This window comes from Cetorhinus maximus, chromosome 7, assembly GCF_964194155.1.
Source record: "Cetorhinus maximus chromosome 7, sCetMax3.hap1.1, whole genome shotgun sequence".
Lineage (NCBI taxonomy): Eukaryota > Metazoa > Chordata > Chondrichthyes > Lamniformes > Cetorhinidae > Cetorhinus > Cetorhinus maximus.
This window is the reverse complement of record NC_135885.1, coordinates 13,794,932-13,818,350: the sequence shown is the minus strand read 5'-3', so window position 1 is coordinate 13,818,350 and position 23,419 is coordinate 13,794,932. Positions and strand designations below refer to the sequence as shown.

The 23,419-nt window shown below is 41.9% G+C and overlaps 1 protein-coding gene across 3 annotated transcripts in view; it reads right to left on the bottom strand.

The window, feature by feature from the left end:
* Nucleotides 1-23,419, bottom strand: part of dhrsx (dehydrogenase/reductase (SDR family) X-linked) — a 281,259-nt gene that overhangs the window by 242,925 nt on the left and 14,915 nt on the right. The gene's annotated exons all lie outside the window — the stretch shown is intronic.

Here is a 23,419-nt window from a genome sequence, read left to right as displayed (position 1 = left end):
AAAGCTACAATTTCTTTCCATAAACACTGCTGGCAAAGAAGCTGTTTAAACGATGTCACCGATATTCTCTTAGCAGCTGGAGAAAGATCACACTGCAGCCAATACTAAGTAATTTATTATTGTGCCAAAAGAATTCCAATGTGCCAACCTTAAGCATCTTAAATGACATTGATGCATGTGTAACCATCAGTACCGGCCATCACCCTGTAACCAGCAGAGGATTCTTCCCTAATCAACAATGCTCTCTACATCTACAATCACAAAAGCAGATAAACTGGATATTTACCTCTTTTCTTAATGGTAAACCTTTGCTGTGCACTACCTAGCTGCAACATCAGCTACCCCAGCACTTCAAAAGTAATTTGCTGTTTCTGAAGCGCTTTGGAGTGGTCTGAGGTTGTGCTAGTTGGCTATAGAAATTTTCCAGCACGATGCTAAACAATCAAGCTGAAATATTTTTCAGCTCAAGGAATTTTACATGAACTGATTTTTAAAGTTTGCTCTCAGGATGTGGGGCCTGCAAGGCCGATATTTATTGTCCATTGACATTTGTCCTTGATACTGAGTGGCATTATATGGTACTTCAGAGGGCATTTAAAAAGACATGTTGATCCGGAATTGGAGTCATATGCAGGACAAACTGAGTTAAGCTTCCTTCCCTAAAAGAACACCAGTGAACCAGTTGGGCGTTCAGAAAAATACAAAAGCTTCATGGCCGCGTTTTATTTCCAGGTTTTGTTAAACTGAGTTCAAATTCTCAAATTGCCATTGTGGGATTTGAACCCCGAAGCCATCAGTTCAGTTTTCTGGATCTGGCGTGCCTGCGCATCAGTTCATGGAAGATGTCTACTCAGGGTCATGGGTTTTTGCCATGGGTCTTCATGTGACTGAACAGGCCGATTCTCAACCTGCAGATCTTTGGGCACATGAGGCAGGACGTCCCACGAGATGGCGGGATCCAGAACGCGGGATTTGCTTCCTTTTCCTTCCTTTTCTGCCACCAATCTACCTCATCATTAAGACGTTGGGACTCTCAAGAGTGGTGCAGCTTGATAGACAAGTAGTCACCATTCTGAATGCTTAGTAGCAAGCTCCTCCCTGTCATTCATTTCAATGCTGCCATGCTACAAGGAGAGCTTCAGGGTGTCTTTGATACGCTTTCTTTGTCCTCCCCGGAACACTGGCCATTTGAGAGTTGCAAGAAAAGGACCGCACGGGGGAGATGGTTTTTGGCCATTTGGTCACAGTGTCCAGTCCACCAAAGTTGATTTTTTAGGAGATTACTAGTCCAGTGACATATCACTACACTAGTGCACTCAAGTTAAATGTGCAAAGAAACAAACAGTGCCTTCCAAAACCAATGCAAATCAGTCCTCTGTAGAATCACTCAGGAAGTCCTTTAGGGAAGGAAATCTGCTATCTGTCAATCTGATGAAAGGTCACAACTTGAAACTATAATTCTGTTTCTCTCTCCACAAATGCTGCCAGACCTGAGTATTTCCAACATTTTCTAATTTTATTTCAAATTTCCATCATCTGCAGTATTTTGCTTTTGAATCAGTTGTCTTCACCTGGTCAGACCTAAACATTACTTCAGATCCGCAGCAGTGTGACTGACTCTTAACTGCCCTTTGGAATGGCCAAGCAAGCCACTCAGTTGTACTAAACTGCTCACTACCTGGACTGCAGTGATTCAGGAAGGCGATTCAGCACCACCTTCTCAAGGGCAGTTAGGGAGGTGCAACAAATGCTGGCCTTGCCAGCGATACCCACAACCCATCAACAAATTTTTTAAAAGCGAGGGGACACTGTGAGCACTGGTTGATATATTCGCTCTCACCCAAGGCCACTGACACTAATTGCAGTGCACTGCTTACGCCTTCTAGTTTATATGATTCAGTATCAGACTGCATCTTTATCCGCGGGGTTAAAGAAAAACTGAGAAATAATTTATACCATCACAAATACACCATCTGGAGATGGCAGTATTGTGACCAATTCAAAACAGATTATCCACAGCTTCATTAACTAATTAGAATTCTGAATCAAAACAATACAGAATGTTAAGCAGAGAAAGGATTACACTTGCTGATAGCTGTGTGATAGTACAATTTACAGATGAAACAACAGTGCTTCAGCATCTTAACGAGTTACAACAGCTATATTTCTTACCCTGTTCACAAGGGAAGGGAAAAACGATTGAGCATTTTTTTAAAATGTGAAACCTTGAAGGTGCATTACTTTATGGACAGGCAGGTGCTCAGTTGTGCAGAGATCTCTTCACCATCATTTAAATACTAGCCATTTTTCTTTCAAAGCTGTTCCTTCTTCCAACCACATGTTCTCCACTCCCACGTGTAGAGGTGAACATCCAGAAACCAAGTGGTTATTCTTTATGCACAAGCAATGTCAAGGAATGACAGTGGCTGTTCCAGCATCATCGCTGAGACCTGTCATGATCTGACCTTATATTCACTAGTAGGGAGAGGGTTACTGGATAGCAACCTGGAGAGGAAATGTTCTAAAGAGTCTACAGGGACAGAGGAACCTGTGGGTGCATTTGCACGGATCCTCAAAGGTGGCAGGACATATTGAGAGAGTGGCTAGCAAAGCAAATTGAATCTTGGGCTTCACTAATGGAGGTAGTGAGTACAAAAGCTAAACATTTATAAAGCTCTGGTTCAGCCACAACTAACGTATTGTGTCCAGTTTTCGTGACCACACTTTAGAAGTAACGTGAATGTCCCTGAGAGGGTGCAGGAGAGATTTACCAGAATGGTTTCAAGAATGGGAGATTTTAGGTATAAGGTTAGGTTGGAGAAGCTGGGGTTGGTCTCCTCGGAGCAAAGGAGATTGAGGGAAGATTTGATAGAGGTGTACAAGATTATGGCAGGTTTAGATAAGGTAGACAAGGGATAGCTGTTTCCATTAGTTAATAGAACCAGGACTAGGGGAACAAAGGTTTAAGGTTTTGAGGATGTGAGGAAGTGCTTTTTTTACGCAGTGAATGGTAATGATCTGGAATTCGCTGCCTGTGAGTGTGGTGGAAGCAAAAAAGATGAATGATTTTCAAAAGGAAATTGGATGGGCAATTAAAGAAAATAAACTTGTAGGGCTATGGGGATAGAATGGGGGAATGAGACTGACTGGATTGCCCAAAAGACAGCCAGCATGGACTCGATGAGCTTGAAGTACTATTAGGGAGATTTTTTTTTTTTGTAATTTTTCCATCAGATAGCGTGAACTCTAGAATGTAGTGGTCAGTATTATTCTTCTGCAATCTCTGTATGAAAATATTATTTTCATGGTGCTCAATATTTCCCAAAAATGGTCCAAAATATTGTGTTTCTCCACCTTCTGTTCAGCTCCTTCTGTGCCTGAATGACTCAACAACACTGCCACTTCAATATCAGTACTGCGGGAATGCTGCACTGTCCTGCATCTTTCAGGGTGAAATGTTAAACCGAAGCTGCACCATATAAAAGATTCCATATTTGAAGAGAAGGGGAGGTGTCCTGGCTGATATTTATCCATCAAACACCACCACTAAGACAGATTATCTGCTCATTATCACAATGCTGTTTGTAGGAGATTGCTGTGTGCAAATCGGCTGCCTCATTTCCTACATTAGAACAATGATGTACTGCACTTGAAAAGTAATTTGTTGGCTGAAAAGTGCTTTGGGATGGCCTGAGACCATGAAAGACGCCATATAAATGCAAGTTTTTCTTTGTCCAGAGGTACCCAGCCAAAGCAGTGTTCCCACAATCACCCAACTTGACACAACCCTGACATCACAGGCTAGGGACTGAACCAAAGACCTCCCTGGTTTGCATCAGATTGCTACTATTGTGAAAGCCAGGTGTTGCTACTTTAGCCAGCTGTGCCAATGGGGGCAAGATGGTGGTAAAAAGCTTAAAGTTTCTCACAAGCAGGAATCTCATCTTAAATGAATCTCATTTCAATGTTTGTTTTGCACTAGTTTTATACTGAAGTTGGGGTTCAACACAATGGATGAGTTATCTCCTTGATGTGGTCTTGCACCTATCTGCCTATATCAAAATGACATTTCACATTTAGACTGTACAATCTGCATCAAGGCATAGACAAAATTGTCTTGACAGATGCCAACTCTGTTTTCCAACAGATTAGTCACTGTGCACATGTGGCTAGATGGGAATCCAGATATGACTAATTGCGTTTATGATTAGTAAATAAACAACAACAAACAGGTACTGTTGTTGGGTACGTGAGCTCAATACTCTGATTTCCGCGGCAGGAAAATGTGAATTTTAAAATTTTTGTGCGTTTGTAGGTAAAATAAAAAGCAGAGTGTGTAAGAGTATTTTTTGATGATTGTGAATGCTTCACTTCCTTGGTTACTGCTTACCGATTATCTGCTAACATGGTGTGGAACAGGGGTAGAAAATGCCAGGCCGGCAGCCTGGTGGAAACAGCAGCAACTTTGTCTAGAGGGGTGGGGGAGAACGGACATAGTGGTCAGCTGAATCGATCAGTGTGACTGTTGCAGGCCAAAGGGAAGTACGTCAAACCAACAAGAAGCAGCTCCAACATCGAATGTCATGGTAAAAGGTAAGCAGCTTCAGTTCTGGGTGGAGAATCAGTATGGGAAATAGACCAATGTCACATCCTTGATCAAAGATTTAGAATGAGAGTCACTACAGCAGAGAGAAAAGTAGACGGACCATGTTCTATAAAATTTGGAATTGACAGAAACAAGTACCTATGCCCTCTGGCAATGACAAAACACGAGGTAGCGATCCACACAAATTACAAATACCGTTTGTTTCCAAGACTGTGTGTCAACAATCTTTCTTCCCAAGGATAAACCCACTGTGGAACAAGCTGGCAAAGGATATTGTCACAGCCCCATCGCTCGAAATCTTCAAGACCCAGCTCTAGATTATTTCCATTTATAATTTTTTCATTATCAGGACTCCCATGTCAGCAGGTCATGTTTGGTTTAACTAGCGCTAACCAAATAAATTTTGGTGGAATATGGTTGTTAGTCTGTGATACTGACACAATCCAAAGCAGAAGCAGAAGAGATCAGGGCGAAGACAAAGCAACATTCTCAGCAATCACGCCGCTGAAGTCAAAGCAGCGCTCACAACAGGTGGCCAGGCCTAGCAGCTGCACCAAGATGCGCTGACTGGAAAATGTATGCAGGATTTCAAATCTTGGGTGATAGAGAAAGGCTGTAAAGTTTTGTGCTGAATATTGGTAGATGCTTGTTCAATAAATATACAATTTGAGTGCATTTACTTCCTTACGGTGCAAGGCAGTTTCGACAAAAATGAGTGTGTCTGAGCAGGTATCACCATAGCCACACTTGTGGCTAGTGTTGGGTCCGTATGACATGAAAAGAAATCCAACACTGTATGTTTCAAAACTTTATTCTTTTGCTATTTTTAAAATGGACTTTCTGCTGAACCAAAAAAGATGGCCGTCACAAGTCCCATGACCACGATTGGCCCTTTGTTCTGGAAGCTACCAACAGCAGTGACAAGAACAAAACAATCCCTCTCTCAGCTTGTGGAATCTCACATCTCATTGTACAGACCCCTTGCAATCCTGAAACCAGGATACTCGCAGATTGAAACTCGTTATGTCTGCAGAGCTGCTACAGACTCATCTCACGCTTGGGACTGTCCAGGTCCATTTCAAAAGGGACCATTGAGGGGACAAAGTGATGTCATTTGCACCTTGATAAGCTTCTCTTTCTAGAGGAGTCAGAGGTTCTGCCTAGACAATGGCTTCCCAATACAAGATGCTCAATATGGACAGTAACGCTTTCAACAGCTAATGACTGGGACATTAACAGCCCTGAAATCAAAGCCAGCTCCAGACACTGGATAAACATCCCTTCTGAAATTATTGTGTAGAAAGAAGGCCACATGACTCAAGTGACCATCCTTTGAGAACTGAGAAATCCTCAGACTGCTCTTTTAACACCAACTGGAAAGGATTCCAGCAGCCCAGATGAGCAAGCAGTCGGTTACTATCTCTCAACTTCACAAAGCTTGATTAAATTAATGCTTGATTTCAAAAGTCTCTGATCAATGCGTGCCAACCAGTCTAAACACAGAAATCCCATTGTGCTGAAGCGTCATTCGTTTCAAGGATTTTCTTATTGTTGCCCCCACCAGAAACTCATCACAACCGGACTCCGACACGAAGGAAATATCCTCTGGACTTTTACTTCTTGGACTCTGGAACTCTCGCAAACTAATATTTATTTCTGTGGTTCTATCCATAGTTGTAAAACTTTTTTTCCCTATTCCAACTCACTGCGTGCAAGTGTATAGGAGTGGGGCGTTGCGAACTCTCCTCCCCGGGTTTTGAATATGAAATAAACTAACCTTCTGAGTTAATCATAATGCAAGTTTGCTGCGAGTTATTAGTAAATTAGATCACACAAACGGATAGTTTGGGAAAACACACTACAACATACTTTAAAAATAATTCAAAACACCTTCTGCTTATGGACGGTTGGTGGGAGGAAAGAAGTACAGTTTGCCTATCTCTGTCCTGTCCGTAACACTAGTCAATGATTTCTATTGGGCAACATTCATGTGGTTTAACTGATCAATGAGCAGGAGGATTAAAAAACGGAAGGCACTAAAGTACAGAGGGCCAAAGAGTGAGACAATGCAAAATGGCAGAGATCCAAAAAGAGCAAGAGAGTGAGGAGAAAGTAGAAAGCTAGCTTTGAAGCTCAGTAGATGCCTCAGAGTCAAGCAGATGCTATGGGGACTAACAGCGATACTGAGTTTGAAGGAGTTCTGCTTGCTGATTCTAACTTTTTCTTTGATCTTCCAACTACAATAGAGGAGCACGTTTTTTTTTAAAATTGGGATCAAAGGAGCAGAGCTATAATCAGAGGAGCACTACAGGGAAAGCTGTTCCAGCCGACTTAACGGCTTCTGGAAATTGCAGGTTGCCTTTTCAGAGATACAAGTACCACAATTTTCTATTCCTCCTGCAGAGATGTCCCGGCGTTGCAAATTTTTTGACTGCTTGCCGTGGAAAGCAAAGTTCTGTTGCTCTTACCCATGGTGAAAGGAGGTGAGACTGTCATACCCGGGCCACTTTTCTTCCCCATAAAGTCTTATTTTTCTCCTTTATAGTTTGGTATTTTTTATACCAATTATTCAGGATTCTTCAATTTCAACAATCTCCCTGAGCACATTCCAGGTAAAAGGCAATTCTGTGACAAGGCCACCATGACACATTCCACTGTTACCCCTTAAAAACCAAACTTAGGACAAGAATCACGCTTACCCATAAAATACACTCCTTCCCCCGACAAAATGCACAAAGCGGTCTGTTGAAGCTCAATAACTATTTTCATTTATAGTCTTTAACGTAGTAAGATATCCCAAGGTTTTTCCAAATCTGACACCAAGCCACCTAGGACAGACGACCAAAAACATGAGGATGGAATTCCAGACCTTAGGGCTTAGACACCTGAAGCCTCTAATGGTGGAACAATGAAAATCAGGGATGTAGCTGGGGGCACAATTGGAGCAGCAAAGAGATTTTGAGCGGTTATCGGACTAGAGGAAAGTACAGAGATGGGGAGGTGTGAGGTCATGAGAGAACCTGAAAACAAAGATGAGAACTTTAAAAGTCAAGGCATTGGTGGACCGGGAGTCAACGTCCAGCGAGCAATGTCCTGAGTTCAGGTGTACAAACCTTTCCAGCAAAAAACTGGGCAAAATTTCTGCTAAACTTAACTGGTCTTTCTCCCCCAATACAGCAGGCAACCTTCCAAAGCCCAACATCCAGCAAGCCTCTGTGCATTTACTCTCAAGGTACCTCACCTATCTATGCTATTCCAGCATGTGAAACATCCTGTGTTTTCTGCTGTGGACCCTTCGTGACTTCACAGTTGGATCCCGTGCACTTTTATTTTATGTCTCAGGAAGTGGGAGAGGAGAGAAACTTCAAAACACTTTTGCCTGTGTTCAGATTGCACCATTCAGACAGCAGAGGGAGTTTTTAATTCTTTAACAGTAGCCCATGAACACTGACCTGAAAGTTAATGGGATCTTAAATTTAAAAAAAAATTCAGATCTGCTCACTAAATAGAAACTTTTTTTTCCCCCAGTTCTTGATACTTTTAAACTGGAATTTTATTTACTTTATTAACTAACAAAACAACTCCTGAAATCTCCTCTCCAACATTTTAAGCTTGAAAATCTTCAAAGATTTCTGCTGGTTCCTTTTGGTATTGAGAGCCAGTTAGGAAAAAATGGGTTTAAAGATCAGTTCTCTTTCAAATCCAAGTCTCAGGCTTTAATAACTGATGTCAGGTTTGGAGTCAAAACCTGCTAAAGCCCACAGGAATCGTGATGCTCTTTGGCTGCCCCAGGGGAAATTTTTCTCATCGTCCATTAAAGTTCAGGGGGAGGTGGTGGCATTGTGGTAAAGGTGCTGGACTAGTAATCCAGAGGCCCGGGTTCAAATCCCACCAGGGCAGTCCAGGCGGTCCTGGTCTGGCCTTCATGTGATTCCAGATCCACAGCAATGTGGTTGACTCTTAAGTGCCCATTGAAATTGCCCAGCAAGCCACTCAGTTGTATCAAACAGAAAAGTCAAACAACACTCAAGAAGCTTGACACCATCCAGGACAAAGCAGCCCGTTAGACTGGCTTCCCATCCACCACCTTAAACATTCATTCCCTCCACCATCTACGCAGAGTGGCAGCAGTATGTAGGATCTACAAGATGCGCTGCAGCAACTTATCAAGCCTCCTTTGACAGCACCTTCCAAACCTGTGACCTCTACCACCTAGAAGGACAAGGGCAGCAGACACATGGGAACACCACCACCTGCGAATTTCCCCTTCAAGCCACACACCATCCTGACTTGGAGCTATATCACCATTCATTCACTGTTTCTGGGTCAAAATCCAGGAACTCCCTTCCTAACAGCACTGTGGGTGTACCTACATCACATGGACTGCAGCAGTTCAAGAAGGCAGCTAACCATCATTTTCTCTAGGGCAATTAGGGATGGTCAATAAATGCTGGCCTTGCCAGCAACACCCACATCCCGTGAAAGAATAAAATGTGGCATCTGATATTAATTGTATAAATTAAGGCTAAGTGGAGACAGGTGAGAGGCACTCATTAGGAAAATACTGAAGCACAAGTAAAGAGACATTTATTGACATTGGTGGTGGGCTGCAGAGTTAGGAGCTTGATATTTGGAATGTCTCACTTTGTGAATAAACCTAAAACTAAGTAAAGATTGGCTTTTGGTCTCCTCCTTCACCGACTGACACTCTTATGTTATGGGATTCACAGTGAAAATAAGCCTCTTGCAACAGGTTGATATTGGGTAAGAGCTCACCTTCCACGACTGCTATTCTTCTCTGCCCCATCCCAGAGCTCCGGCTATGTGAACAGTAGGAAACCGAGGGCAAGGATCAGCCTTTCTCCATGGGTGTACAGGACTTTAATTTTATGAAATTGACCTCCGTCATTAAAACTGGATTCATTCCTAACAGACAGTGTGGCAAATTTTAAACATCAATGCAAACCTTTGCTCTCATCTAGGACAATGGAGAAAGCTGCATTTACATTGTGCCTTTCGCGGCCTCAGGTCACTCCCAAAGCACTTTACAGCTGACAAGTACTTTTGTGGTGTAGTCAATGTTGTAATGTAGGAGACACGGCACCTAAATTGCACACAGCAAGCTCCCACAAGCAGCAATACGATAATAACCAGGTAATCTGGGATTTTTTTTTGATGGAAACAGTGCATGTTACAGCAAAGAGGAGACTTTGCAACTTCAAGGAGTTTAAAGCAACAGGTCAACCTAATTTATCATTAATCATTTTCTGCAATGAAAGATATGGGCTTAATTACCATAACAACTATATACAACCACCATCCAATCACTCCCGTTGGGATTTTTAGGCTGATATTTTACAACACCTAGCCCCTGCAAATTTAAACAATGGAAACCTAAACTGTGGGTAGAGGCAACGAGATGAAACAAATATCTTCCCTGTAGGATGTTGTATTTTTTGTAGCACTGAGTACATTTGGTGAGATATGATAACAGTGACAATAAAATACTGCAACAAGTGCAAAGTAAGAAAAATACACACGTCACAAAGGCTTTATATTGTCTTCTAATTTCTTCCCCTCCACATCCATGACATGGATTTTAACATGCCTTTTATTCACATAGACCAGTGCGACAGTGGATTTTTTTTATATGTTGCACACAGCCTGTGGCACACTTGGGAAGAGTGGAGAAAAAACATGCAGAGATCTACAGTATGCTGCTTCTTGTAGAATCCTGTGTCAATTGTAAAAATCTAAACAAGGCCCCTCCCAAATGGCAGGATCACCGATTTTAATTTGTGCTATGGTCTCAGTAATATTGCTGCTACCATTCTTACACTACACCAGTGGTTTTCAAACTTATTATGGTTTAAGGATCCCTTTTCCTATGGATTAGTAATCACAGGACCCCCATCTAAATACTGCACAATGTCAGTGTATATATCATTCTGTACTGTATTTAATAGTAGGATTTAATAGTATTTGGTTGTATTTAATGGTATTCCTGTGGCTCAGTTAGTAGCACCCTTAGCTCTGAGCCAAAAAGTTTCAGGTTCATTCCTGCTCCAGGAATGAGCACAAAAGCCAAATCAGACACTACCAGTACAGTACTGAGGGACTGCTTCACTATTGGAGGTGCACCTTTCCAATGAGACTTTAAACAGAGGTGTGTCTGCTCTCTCAGGCAGATGTAAAAGATTCCATGGCACTACTTCGAAGAAGAGCAGATATCCTCGGTGACCTGGCCAATGTTTTTCCTTCAATCGACATCATTGAAACTGGGAACTCCCTACCCAATGCCATTGGAGGAGCAGCTTGGCCACACAGACTGCAGAGGTCAAGATGAGCCACCACCACATTTTCAGGGCAACCAGGGCTGGACAATAATCGACAGCCACACAGGCCAAAATTGAACAGAAATTATTTGTACCTGAATCTAGATATTACATAGTTTTTTTTTATTTTTCTTTATTCTTTCATGGGATGTGCCCATCCCTAATTGCCCTTGAACTGAGTGGCTCGTTAGGCCATTTCAGAGCAGAGTTAAGAGTTAACCGTATTGCTGTGGGTCTAGATTCACATGTAGGCCAAACCAGGTAAGGATGGCAGATTTCCTTCCCTGAAGGTCATGATAGTTTCATGGTCACTGTTATGGAAACTAGCTTAACAATTCCATATTTTTTTTTGTTAATTGAATTCAAATTCCACCAGCTGTCATAGTGGGATTAGAACCTATAAACCCAGAGCATTAGCCTGGGTCTCTGGATTACTAGTCCAGTGACATCACCACTACGCCACCATCTCCCCTTAAAGTAGCACAGGGCCAATGTTTATCTCTCAACCAACATCACAAAGATAGCCTGGTCATTGTCACATTGCTTTTTGAGGGAGCTTGCTGTGCACACATTGGCTGCCACGTTTCCTATATTACAACGTTGTCTACGCTTCAAAGTACTTTATTGGCTGTGAAGTGCTTTGAGACATCCGATGGTTGTGAAAGGCACTATACAAATGCAAGTTATTTTTAATACTCACAGTATGAAGTGCTGCATGCAAAGAAGGGTTAAAAATGCTTTAATGAAAACAGGTATTTCACGTCACACTCTGCAGTCCTGCATGTACACTCCCTTCCTAGGTGAGAAAGCGGGGGAGGCGGTGGCATAGTGGTATTGTCACTGGACTAGTATCCCAAAGACCCAGAGTAATGCTCTGGGGAGATGGGTTCGAATCCCACCATGTGAGATAGTGAAGTTTGAATACAATAAAAATTTGAAATTAAAAGTCTGATGATGACCATGAAACCATTGCTGATTGTCGTAAAAACCCATCTGGTTCACTAATGTCCCTTTAGGCAAGGAAATCTGCCATCCTTACCTGGTCTGGCCTACATGTGACAGCCCCACAGCAATGTGGTTGACTCTTAAATGCCCTCTAAACAAGGGCAATTTGGGATGGGCAATACATACTGGTCTAGCCAGTGACGCTCACATCCCATGAATGCATAAATAAAAAGCATTCCCCTCTCTGCCACACTCCAATCTCACCTCCTGGTTTGCACTTTCCCCTGGAAATTTTCAGCGGACAATGGTTTGAGATCCACCACCACTCTACACACACACACTCTTATATGTAGAAAATATTTATGACGTCGCTTGACGAATGCCTAATGAAACAACACAGAAGGAACCCTTTCAGTCCATCATGCGTGTGCAGGCATTTTGGTAGAGCTATCCAATTAATTCCAGTCACCTGCTCTTTCCCCTTAACCCTGTAACTTTTCCATCCCCATCGAGCATTTATCCAATTCCCTTTTGAAAGTTATAATTGAATCCGCTTCCAGGCAGCGCATTCCAGATCATAACAACTCAGTGCAAAAAAAAGTTTCCTCTCGTCGCCTCTGGTCCTCTTGTCAATTATCTTAAATCTGTGTCCTCTACCAACACTCAATGCATTCATACAATGGCTTGAATTATCCAGCATCCCCGCAGCGAGGCTGGCGAGCCACTGAAATCTCCATTCACATCGGTGGGACCAGAAGATCCCGCCCACATTTCCAGCCAACAGACCTGCTATTTTAACCACAAATGCTATCTTATTTAACCACAAACTAGATGCTGAGAAGCTGTTTCCCCTGGCTGGCTGGCATAGTTACAGGATAAGGGGTCAGCCACTTAGGACTGAGAGAATAAATTTCTTCACTCAGAGGGGTGTGAATCTTTGGAATTCTCTACCTTAGAGGGCTGTGATGCTCAGTCATTAGGAATAGGATGGGGAAGTGCAGTTGAGGTATAGGACAGCGATGATTTTATTGACTAGCAGAACAGGTTTGACAGACTGTATGGCCTGTTCCTATTTCTTATGCTGCCATGTAGGATATCAATGCTAAGTTGGCAGATGGAGAAATGTCACATGAGCACATGTTCATTCACTATTATCTCCAAATGTAATTTCTGGCCCATTGCATTTAACCAAAAATAGAGCTGTCAACTTTTGGCAGTAAGTCTAGGACCAGACAAGTCTGCAGCAGTTCAAGAAGATGGCTCACCACCACCTTCTGAAGGACAACTGGAGGTGGGCAATAAATGCTGGCCTAGCCAGCGACACCCACACCCTGGAAAGAATATTTTAAAAAGTTAGTTAAAGGTGAGGATGGGGTAAGTACACAACTCTACCATACTGATGAAAATTGATCAAAAATCTTTTAAAAATTAATTTTTGTGAATATCTAGTTCATAATTCATATGTTTTAGAATATAACTTTTAGGTTGCAGGTTAATATGTTAAATTGATGCTAAATGAGAAGCATCTGACTTATAAACTGATAAGCACCCTGAAGTAGATGTAATTCAAAGAACCTTGGAGTTAATTACGGTAAAAAGCTAACATATGTTTATCTTCAGAGTTAGAGTAAACACTGAAAAATGGATGACCCATTTCTGGACCTCTTGGTACAGCCATGGTGTTTACCATTATCTCCACAGAAGAAGCTAAAAGCTAGGAATTCTGAGAAAGAGGGTTGTAAAACTCCATTAGAGATAGAAATTATTTATATGGGTTATATGGGACCTCTGTCCAGATAAATATGTTATTTATATGAGACTATCTCTAAGCATGTCACGTTATCATTGAGATGGGCTGTGGAGGTAGAAGGTTCTTTTGTTTAAATTATCTAGCTGCTTGCGGAGAAAGCAAGCAGTTGCAGTTTTGCTTTGATGTAACCAGCATCTCAGTGGATTGAGAAAGCCAGCAGATGACTGTCAACCAGGTCTGTGCTTTAAGCAGATAAAATACTAACTTTATCATTCACCATTCAGATGCAGGTGGGGCTCAAGCTCAGTTTGAATTTTGTGAGGGGGAAAAGCAGCTGGAAGATTTGCCCAGTTTGCAGCTAAAGGAAGAAATCTACAGTGGTCCTCACAGAGGCTTGTGGCAGAAAGCAGTCAGCAGAATTAGCTTGGAAGCTGTGAGAATCTACCGGCCACCAGAACAAGGAGCTGAGGCATCCACCATCATGAGGTCTTAAAGAAAAGTTGGATGGTTGCTTAGCTGAAAATGGAAGGAACCTCATGAAATCTTATCTCAGAGAATTACTGAAGGGAATTAAAGTGAATTTCGGAGGGCTATGGCATACCTTTGGGTTGTCCCCTAAAGAAGTGAATAAACTTTCAACATTCTTGTAACGTAAAAGGGAACGCTTAGGGGAGATTGGGGGGCAAGTGAAAAGTAGAACTGAGTTCATAGCATTAGTAATAATAAACTATAGTGTTGAGTTAATAGTGCTTTGTTCTGTTTAATTCTTTTATATAATAACGTTTGTTTTTGTTTAAAAACATGAAATCTTGTGGCGTGGTTCTGTCAGTTAATTATAGAGTGTTTGGATTTCTCTTTAACCGTGAAAGGTCCCTAACAGGGTCATAACAGTAATACCTCAATTTTATAAAGCTGATAAAATTAAATTGGGAGAAACTGGTTTTAAATTCACTCCTCTCTTTCCTGCACTCCCAATTTCAGCACATTTGTGGAGGAAACATTGAGGTATAGGGTGAAAGAAGGCAATAAGGCTTCATCAAATCCATCAAAAATAGATCGGTCAGTTTCTCATAAAAATCCAAAGATTCTTTGTGTTAATGGAGCACTCCTTGTAAAATCAAGTACACAAGCAGCAGGTTATACACCAGCAAACACAGTGGGGTTGGCATAAGCTAACACTGCACTTAACTGATTTGTCTCGAGCCAAGCTGTAACAGTACATCTATCCATGAATGCCCACTAAAAGCAAGGCAAATATAACCCAATCAATTTCAGAACTATCAAACTACTCCCAAAAACCAGGAAAGGAGTCATCAACATTGCCAATAAATAACACAATCATCAATAACCTACCCAATGATGCTCAGTTTGAGTTTCGCCAGACCACTTGACTCCAGACCTCATTGCAACCTTGGTCCAAACGTGGACAAAAAAAGAAAGCTGAATTTGAGACGTGAGGTGAAAGTTATTGCCTTTGATATCAAGGCAGCATTCAAACTAGTGTGGCACCAAGAAGCCCCAAAACTAAACTCAATGAAGATCAGAGGAAAACCTCTCCACTAGGTGGAGTCATAAGTAGCACAAAAGGAAGATGGCCATGGTTGTTGGCGGCCATCAGCCCCAGGACATTGCTGCAGGTGTTCCTTAGGATAGTGTCCTAGGCTCAATCATCTTCTATGGATTAGACAATTGCCTTCCCTCCTTCCTAAGCTCAGAAGTGGGGTTACTCGCTGATGATCATACAGTCTAAGGATCCATATGCAATCTGTCAGATTATAAAGCAACCAATGCCTATAAATAGCAAGTCCTGGATGACATCAAGGCTTAGACAGAGAAGTGAAAAGCAACACTCAAGCTACACAACTGCCAAGCAATGCCTATCTCAACTGGAAAAAGCCTAACAATTCCAGGTCAATGGCATTGCTATAGACAAGTCCCTCACCATCAACATCCTGGGGGTGACCACTACCCAGAAACTCAACTGGACCATATAAATGCTGTGGCTACTAGAACAAGTCAGGCTGACTATTCCGTGCTGAGTGGTTCACCCATCCGAGTCCTGAAAATCTAATACCTGAAAGGACCAAGTCAGAACTGGTTTGTTCTCCGCTTGCCTGAATGGGTGCAGATGCAACACTCAAGAAGCATGACATCATGCAGCCCAATGCAGTCTGTGCTGTTCTTCTATTTAGCGCAATGGTACCAATCATACAACAAGGACTGGTAGAACAATAATTTGGGTAGAGATAAGAAATTGTAAAGGTAAGAAGTCACTTGTGGGAGTCATTTATTGCCCCCCCACCCCCCTAACGGTAGTTACACTGTAAGACAGAGCATACAGGAAGTAATAAATGAGGAATGTGAGAAAGGTACCACAATAGTCATGGTGACTTTAATATACATGTAGATTGGGAGAATCAGATTGGCAAAAGTAGCATGGAAGATGAGTTCATAGAATGTTTTTGGGGCAATTTCTTAGAGCAGTATGTTCTACAACCAACCAGGGAGCAGGCTATCCTAGACCTGGTAATGTTCAATGAGGCAGGATTAATCAATAACCTCATGGTAAAGAAGCCTCTAAATGACAGTAATCACATGATAGAATTTAATGTTTGGTTTGACAGTGAGAATTATGGGTCCATGACTAGTGCTTTAAACCTAAATATGAAGGCAGAGCTGGCTAAGGTGAACTGGGAAACTAGTTTAAAAGGTAGGACAGTAGAGTTGCACTAGCAGACTTTTTGGGAGATATTTATTAACCCTCAGCAGATTTATCACAGTGAGAAACAAAAGCTCTTTGAGAAGGATGCATCATCCATGGTTAAATAAGGAAGTCAAGGTTAGTGCCAAATTGAAAGAAACATTGTACAAATCTGCAAAGATTAGTGGTGTGTCAAGGGATTGGATAGACTTTAAGAACCAGCAAGGAATAACTAAAAAGATAATAAAGAGGCAGAAAGCAGAGTATGAAAGAAAGCTAGCTAGTCATGTAAAAACAGAATAGTAAGAGTTTCTACAATATTTAAATTGGAAAATAGTAACCAAAGCTAGTGTTAGTCCTCTACAGAGTGAGTCTGGCGAATTGATGATGGAAAACAAAGAAATGGTGGAGGCGTTAACAGGTATTTTGTGTTTGTTTTCACAGAAGGTGACTTAGAAAACTTCCGAAAGATAATTGAAAATGAAGAGGTGAAAGTGAGGGATGACCTTAAAATAATCACCATCACCAGGGAAAAGGTGCTAGGAAAACTATTAGGCCTAAAGGCTGATAATTCCTGGACTGGGTGGCCTGCATCCTACGACCTTAAAAGAAGCAGCTGCTGAGATAGTAGATGCATTGGCTGTAATTTTTCAAAACTTCTTAGATGTTGGAAGGCTCCCAATGGATTGGAAAATCTCTAACGTAACACCTTTATTCAAGAAAGGAGGGTGGTAGAAAGCAGGAAACTATAGCCTAACATTTGTCATAGGCAGAGTGTTGAAATCCATCATTAAGGAAGCTATAGCAGATACTTGGAAAATCATGATGTGATCAGGCAGAGTCAACATGGCTTTGTGAGAGGTAAATCGTGTTTAACTAATCTATTAGAGTTTTTTGACGAAGTAACATTCAAGGGGGTAAAGGGGAACTGGCAGATGTGGTGCACCTGGATTTCCAAAAGGCATTTGATAAGGTACCACGGCAAAGGTTACTACACAACATAAGAACGCACGGTGTAGGGGGTAACATATTAACATGGATAAAGAATTGGCTAGGTAACAGGAAGCAGAGAGTCGGGATGAATGTTTTTTTTTGGATTGGCAAGCTGTAACCAGTTGAATGCCACATGGATCAGTGCTGGGTCCTCAACAATTTACAATATATATAAATGCCTTGGATGAAGGGACCAAACGTATGGCAGCTAAATTTGTCGATGACACCAAAATAGGGAGGAAAGCAAGTTGTCAAGAGGAAGTAAAGAGAGCAAAGCGATACAGACAAGTTAAGTGAGTGGGCAAACATTTGGCAGATGGAGTATAATGTGGGAAAATGTGATCTTGTGCATTTTGGCAGGAAGAATCGAAAAACAGTATACTATTTAAACGGAGAGAGATTGTAGATGTCGATGGTAAAGGATCTGGGTGTCCTGATACACAAATTACATAAAGTTAGTATGCAGATACAGCAAGTGATTAGGAAAGCAAATGGAATGTTGGTGTTTATTGCAAGAGAAATGCAATATAAAAGTAGGGAAGTTTTACTGCATTTATAGGGCTTTGGTGAGACGACATCTGGAGTACTGTGTACAGTTTTGGTCTCCTTATTTGTAAAAAGATATAATTGCTTTAGAAGCAGTTCAGAGAAGATTCACTCAACTCATTCCTGGGATCAAGGGCATATCTTGTGAAGAAAGGTTGAATAGGTTAGCCCTATACCTATTGGACTTTGGAAGAATGAGAGGTAATCTTACTGAAACATATAAGATCTTGAGGGGGCTGGACAGGGTGGATACTGTGAGGATGATTCCTCTTGTGGGGGAAACTAGAACTCAGGGACATAGTTTAAGAGCAAGAGGTTTCCCTTTTAAGACAGAAATGAGAATTTTTTTCCCTCAGAAGGTCATTAGTGTGTGGAATTCTCTTCCCCAGAAGGTAGTGGAGCTGAGTCTTTAAATTTATTCAAGGCTGAGTTAGATACATATTTGTTAGACAAGGGAGTCAAGAGTTATGGGGTACAGACAGGAAAGTGGAGCTGAGATCACAACCAGATCCGCTATGATCTTACTGAATGGAAGAGCAAGCTCCGAGGGCCGAACGGCCTTCTCTTGCTCCTAAATCCGATGTTTCTTTATTTGAAGATAACCAAATATGCCTACAAAAGGTCATACAATGGTAACTGGGAGGCTATATAGAACACAATTGACTTGTTAGTCTGCTGCTTTGTTCTGTCTACAGAGGATATGATAATCCCATGTACTATCTCATGGTGGATAGTGATGAACAGCTGTTTAAGGTATGCCCCTTAAAGATACATCACAACAGTCTGTTTAATAGACATCTCATCCATTGGCCTAAATGTACCATGATGCACTGTGCACTATCTACAGGATACTATCACTGGAACAACTCACCAATGCTTCATCTGCATTACTTCCCAAACTCACGCCTTTGAACATCCGGGAAGGACAAGTGTAGCAGTCTTATGGGAACAGTTTCACCTTCTAAGTTTGACTTCAAGTCACACGCCAACCTAACTTGGGCATTATATCGCTGCTCCTTCAAAATCCTGGAATTTCATTGCAGGAGCAGCTTCACCAGGCAGACTGCAGCAGCTCAGGGTTGGACAATAACTGCTGGCCTTGCCAGTGACGCCCAAGTCCCAAGAATTAATTAAAACAATGATTTGCAACCTTGTGCCACTGCAACAGTATTTTTTCATTAAGTAGCACAGGGTCACGATTTATCTCCCAACTGATATCACTAAAACAGATTAGATTGTCATTACCACATTGCTGTTTGTGGAAACTCACTATGTACAAATTGGTTGCCGCATTTCCTACACTAGAACTGTGACTACGCTTCATAAAGTACCTAATTGGTTGCAAAGTGCTTTGAGATGTTCTGAGGTCATGAAAGGTGCTATATAAATGTAAACCTTGTTTTCTAATTGTAGCATTTGCAACTGCATCAAAGCCAACAACAAACTTGGAACCAGCTCAGTAAATCAACTTTCATGCAGGGTTTTAAGCTTTTGCACAATGCAGTCCATAAATTGTTCCATTTTAAATGGTTCAAAATCAGGACGTTTTCATCATTAACTACTGGATCTAAAATAACTCAAGTACAAATGAATATTTACATGATATATTCCGTTGCAAATGTTGTACAGTTTGTGCATTTGTAAAAACACTCAACAAACTAACACCATAGGTAAATTGAGATTTGAAAACAAAATTCCATATCATGATACAAGCAAATATGCAAATTATTACAATTATGCGGTTTATAAGATTACTATATTTTGGGACTACAGCTTTAAATTTAGGGTAAATGAAGGGGGTCATGTGACCTGTTCTGCAGTCTGCCTGACAATAAGCCTGAGTCACTTGATTGTTAGAGATCAAAGGAAGGCTTGAAATGTTTACTAAGGAGGTGGTGCAAGGTATTTATGCTCGGAGACAATAGCAGCAGTCTCTGAGTTTACGAAAGTAGAGTCTGAATCTCACAAAGTCCCAGAAAGGTGCTGTTGGTCTTGGGTTGTAAACAGTTGTGCTTTAAATTGTCCATTTACTTCTAAGATGAAAGCAAGTTAGAGCCAAGAATAGCTAATTAACATTTCTACTTAGATACCAAGTTAATGTGTTTCACGTTGCCATGGGAAAGAGCGAAGAGGAAGCCATTTTTTAAGATCAGGTAACAGGCTTCCCTACAAGTCAATGAATATCACAGAAAGACAGCAGAGATTCAGCGTAGTCAACAGAAAGAGAAGGCTGCTTGACTTTGTGAGCTACCACAGCCGGATGTGGAAGGGAGGCAGGCTCTAGACGAATTATATCTTGCAGTCTTCTACGGATTCTGGGAGATTTGTCCTGGCACGACCAGGGGAAAGAAGAATCATCGGAACATCATTTACTGCTGGTAGTGGATTTAAGGAATTCTCCTCAAACTGAGGAAAGTGCCTGGAGACAGTAACTCAAAATTACTACTTGGTGAAATGGGGATACAGAACCCTTTGAAATAAGTTGGTAGCAAGTGTGGAATGTTTGCCCTAAGGACTGTAATTCCTCTCTATAGTTTAAAGTGTGTTGCCTACGAAAAGAAAAGTGTTTAGTCAATAGTGCTTTGTAGTTATCTGTTACAGTAAAAGTTTTAAAACACAAATCTTGCCATGTCATTCTTTCAGCTAGTAACTGGAAGTTTGAATCTCTTTTTAAAAGTTTTGGTCTCTACAGAGATCATAAAATATTTATCGTATCTGCTTGGTGACTTCAGATAATGCACGTAGGCTGGAGCATTTTGATGACCTTGACTTTTAAGCTTGCACAAAATGAAACAATTTCCTATTTGATGTCTAAAATCACAATCTGGGGATTCAGGTGCTTTTTAAACTGCCTGAGCTTCAATGTCCATGTATTTTCACAAGCAAGAATACTCTCCTTTGTCAATATATAATTTCAGCAAGGAACACCAACTTAGTCAGTCCAGCATGAGTCTGGAATTACAGCCACTGGGACAATCCCTGTCAATGAATTGTGTGTGTTACAAACTGAGGTACAAAAACACATCAGCTCCACTGCACAGCTCGTGTGAGCTTGATAGCAAATGCACAACGTAACCCGAATGTGAAGTAACCTATTTTACACCAAGGTCCATCAACGCAGATTGTTGTTGGGATACGGTATAACTGCAGTCAAGCAAACCAAAACTTTATCAATGTTAAGAGCCAATGAGGAGGAGAATGGGACCTCAGATCAAAATAACATTGATGTTTGGGTGTTGATGTGAACAAATTTTGCCCATGTGTGCAAAAATGTCCCTCGCCCAGCCAGAGAAAGAGCACAGAAGCAGGTCACATGAATCCAGTGGCTCTGAATAGTAACTGAGCTTTAATACAATACCACCAGCTAGTTATTTTGCACAATTAGAAATCTGATTTAAGTGCTGTGAAACAGCAGTAGCTGCTAAACAACTGCACTATGAACTATACATAGTAGAGACGAGACAATAAGCATTGTTGCATCAAGTCACTGTGGCAAGAAATCACAAGGCATAGATTTCAATTTGTACACCCCTTAAGTGACAAGAAAGGGAACAATGGAGCATGTTTAAAGTTTATTTTATACAGTCTTTCACGGAGTTGCCTCCTTAAAGCTTCAAACAAGCAAACATTTCTTTACTCCTTCCCAGTTGAATCCCAGCATGTAACCCTTCAAGTGCTGAACATCCTTTGCAGCCCACACAGCTTATATACTTGCTATCTCCAAGAAATAATCTTTAACAATAGTTTTGCCATAAAAAGTGACATGGGAGCACAGTTAAGGGGATCAAAGGATATTAATATAAAAGCAAAAAAACTGCAGATGCTGGAAATCCAAAACAAAAATAAAAATACCTGGAAAAACTCAGCAGGTCTGACAGCATCTGCAGAGAGGAACACAGTTAACGTTTCGAGTCCATATGACTCTTCAACAAAACTAAGGAAAAATAGAAAAGAGGTGAAATATAAGCTGGTTTAAGGGGGGGTGGGGCAAGTAGAGCTGGATAGAGGGCCAGTGATAGGTGGAGATAGCCAAAAGATGTCATAGACAAAAGGACAAAGAGGTGTTGAAGCTGGTGATATTATCTAAGGAATGTGCTAATAGGTGACATTAAAGGTAGAAAGCAGGATGAGCAAGGTACTGATAGCCCTAGTGGGGGTGGGGTGGGGGGAAGGTATCGAAATAGGCTAAAAGGCAGAGATAAAACAATGGATGGAAATACATTCAAAAATAATGGAAATAGGTGGGAAAAGAAAAATCTATATAAATTATTGGAAAAAAGAGAGATCGGAAAGGGGGTGGGGATGGAGGAGAGAGTTCATGATCTAAAATTGTTGAACTCAGTATTCAGTCCAGAAGGCTGTAAAGTGCCTAGTCGGAAGATGAGGTGCTGTTCCTCCAGTTTGCGTTGAGCTTCACTGGAACATTGCAGCAGGCCAAGGATGGACATGTGGGCATGAGAGCAGGGTGGAGTGTTGAAATGGCAAGCGGCAGAGAGGTCTGGGTCATGCTTGCAGACAGACCGAAGGCGTTCCGCAAAGCGGTCTCTTCAATGTAGAGGAAACCGCATTGGGAGCAGCGAACGCAGTAGACTAATTTGAGGGAAGTGCAAGTGAAATGCTGCTTCACTTGAAAGGAGTGTTTGGGCCCTTGGAGAGAGGAAGTAAAGGGGCAGGTGTTGCACCTTCTGCGGTTGCATGGGAAGGTGCCGTGGGAGGGGGTTGAGGTGTAGGGGGTGATGGAGGAGTGGACCAGGGTGTCCCGGAGGGAACGATCCCTGCGGAATGCCGCCGGAGGGGTGAAGGGAAGATGTATTTGGTGGTGGCATCATGCTGGAGTTGGAGGAAATGGCGGAGGATGATCCTTTGAATGCGGAGGCTGGTGGGGTGATAAGTGAGGACAAGGGGGACCCTATCATGGTTCTGGGAGGGAGAGGAAGGTGTGAGGGCGGATGCGCGGGAGATGGGCCGGACACGGTTGAGGGCCTGTCAACCACCGTGGGTGGAAAATCTCGGTTAAGGAAGAAGGAAGACATGTCAGAGGAACTGTTTTTGAAAGTGGCATCATCAGAACAGATGCGACGGAGGCAAGGAACTGAGAGAATGGGATGGAGTCCTGATAGGAAGCGAGGTGTGAGGAGCTGTAATCGAGGTAGCTGTGGGAGTTGGTAGGCTCGAAATGAATATTGGTGGACAGTCTATCACCAGAAATTGAGACAGAGAGGTCAAGGAAGGGAAGGGAAGTGTCGGAGATGGACCATGTGAAAATGATGGCAGGGTGGAAATTGGAAGCAAAATTAATAAATTTTTCCAGGTCCAGACTAGAGCATGAAGCAGCACCGAAGTAATCATCGATGTACTGGAGAAAGAGTTGTGGGAGGGGGCCGGAGTAGGACTGGAACAAGGAATGTTCCACATACTCCATAAAGAGACAGGCATAACTGGGGCCCATGCGGGTACCCATAGCCACACCTTTTATTTGAAGGAAGTGAGAGGAGTTTAAGGAGAAATTGTTAAATGAGAGAACAAGTTCAGCCAGACGGAGG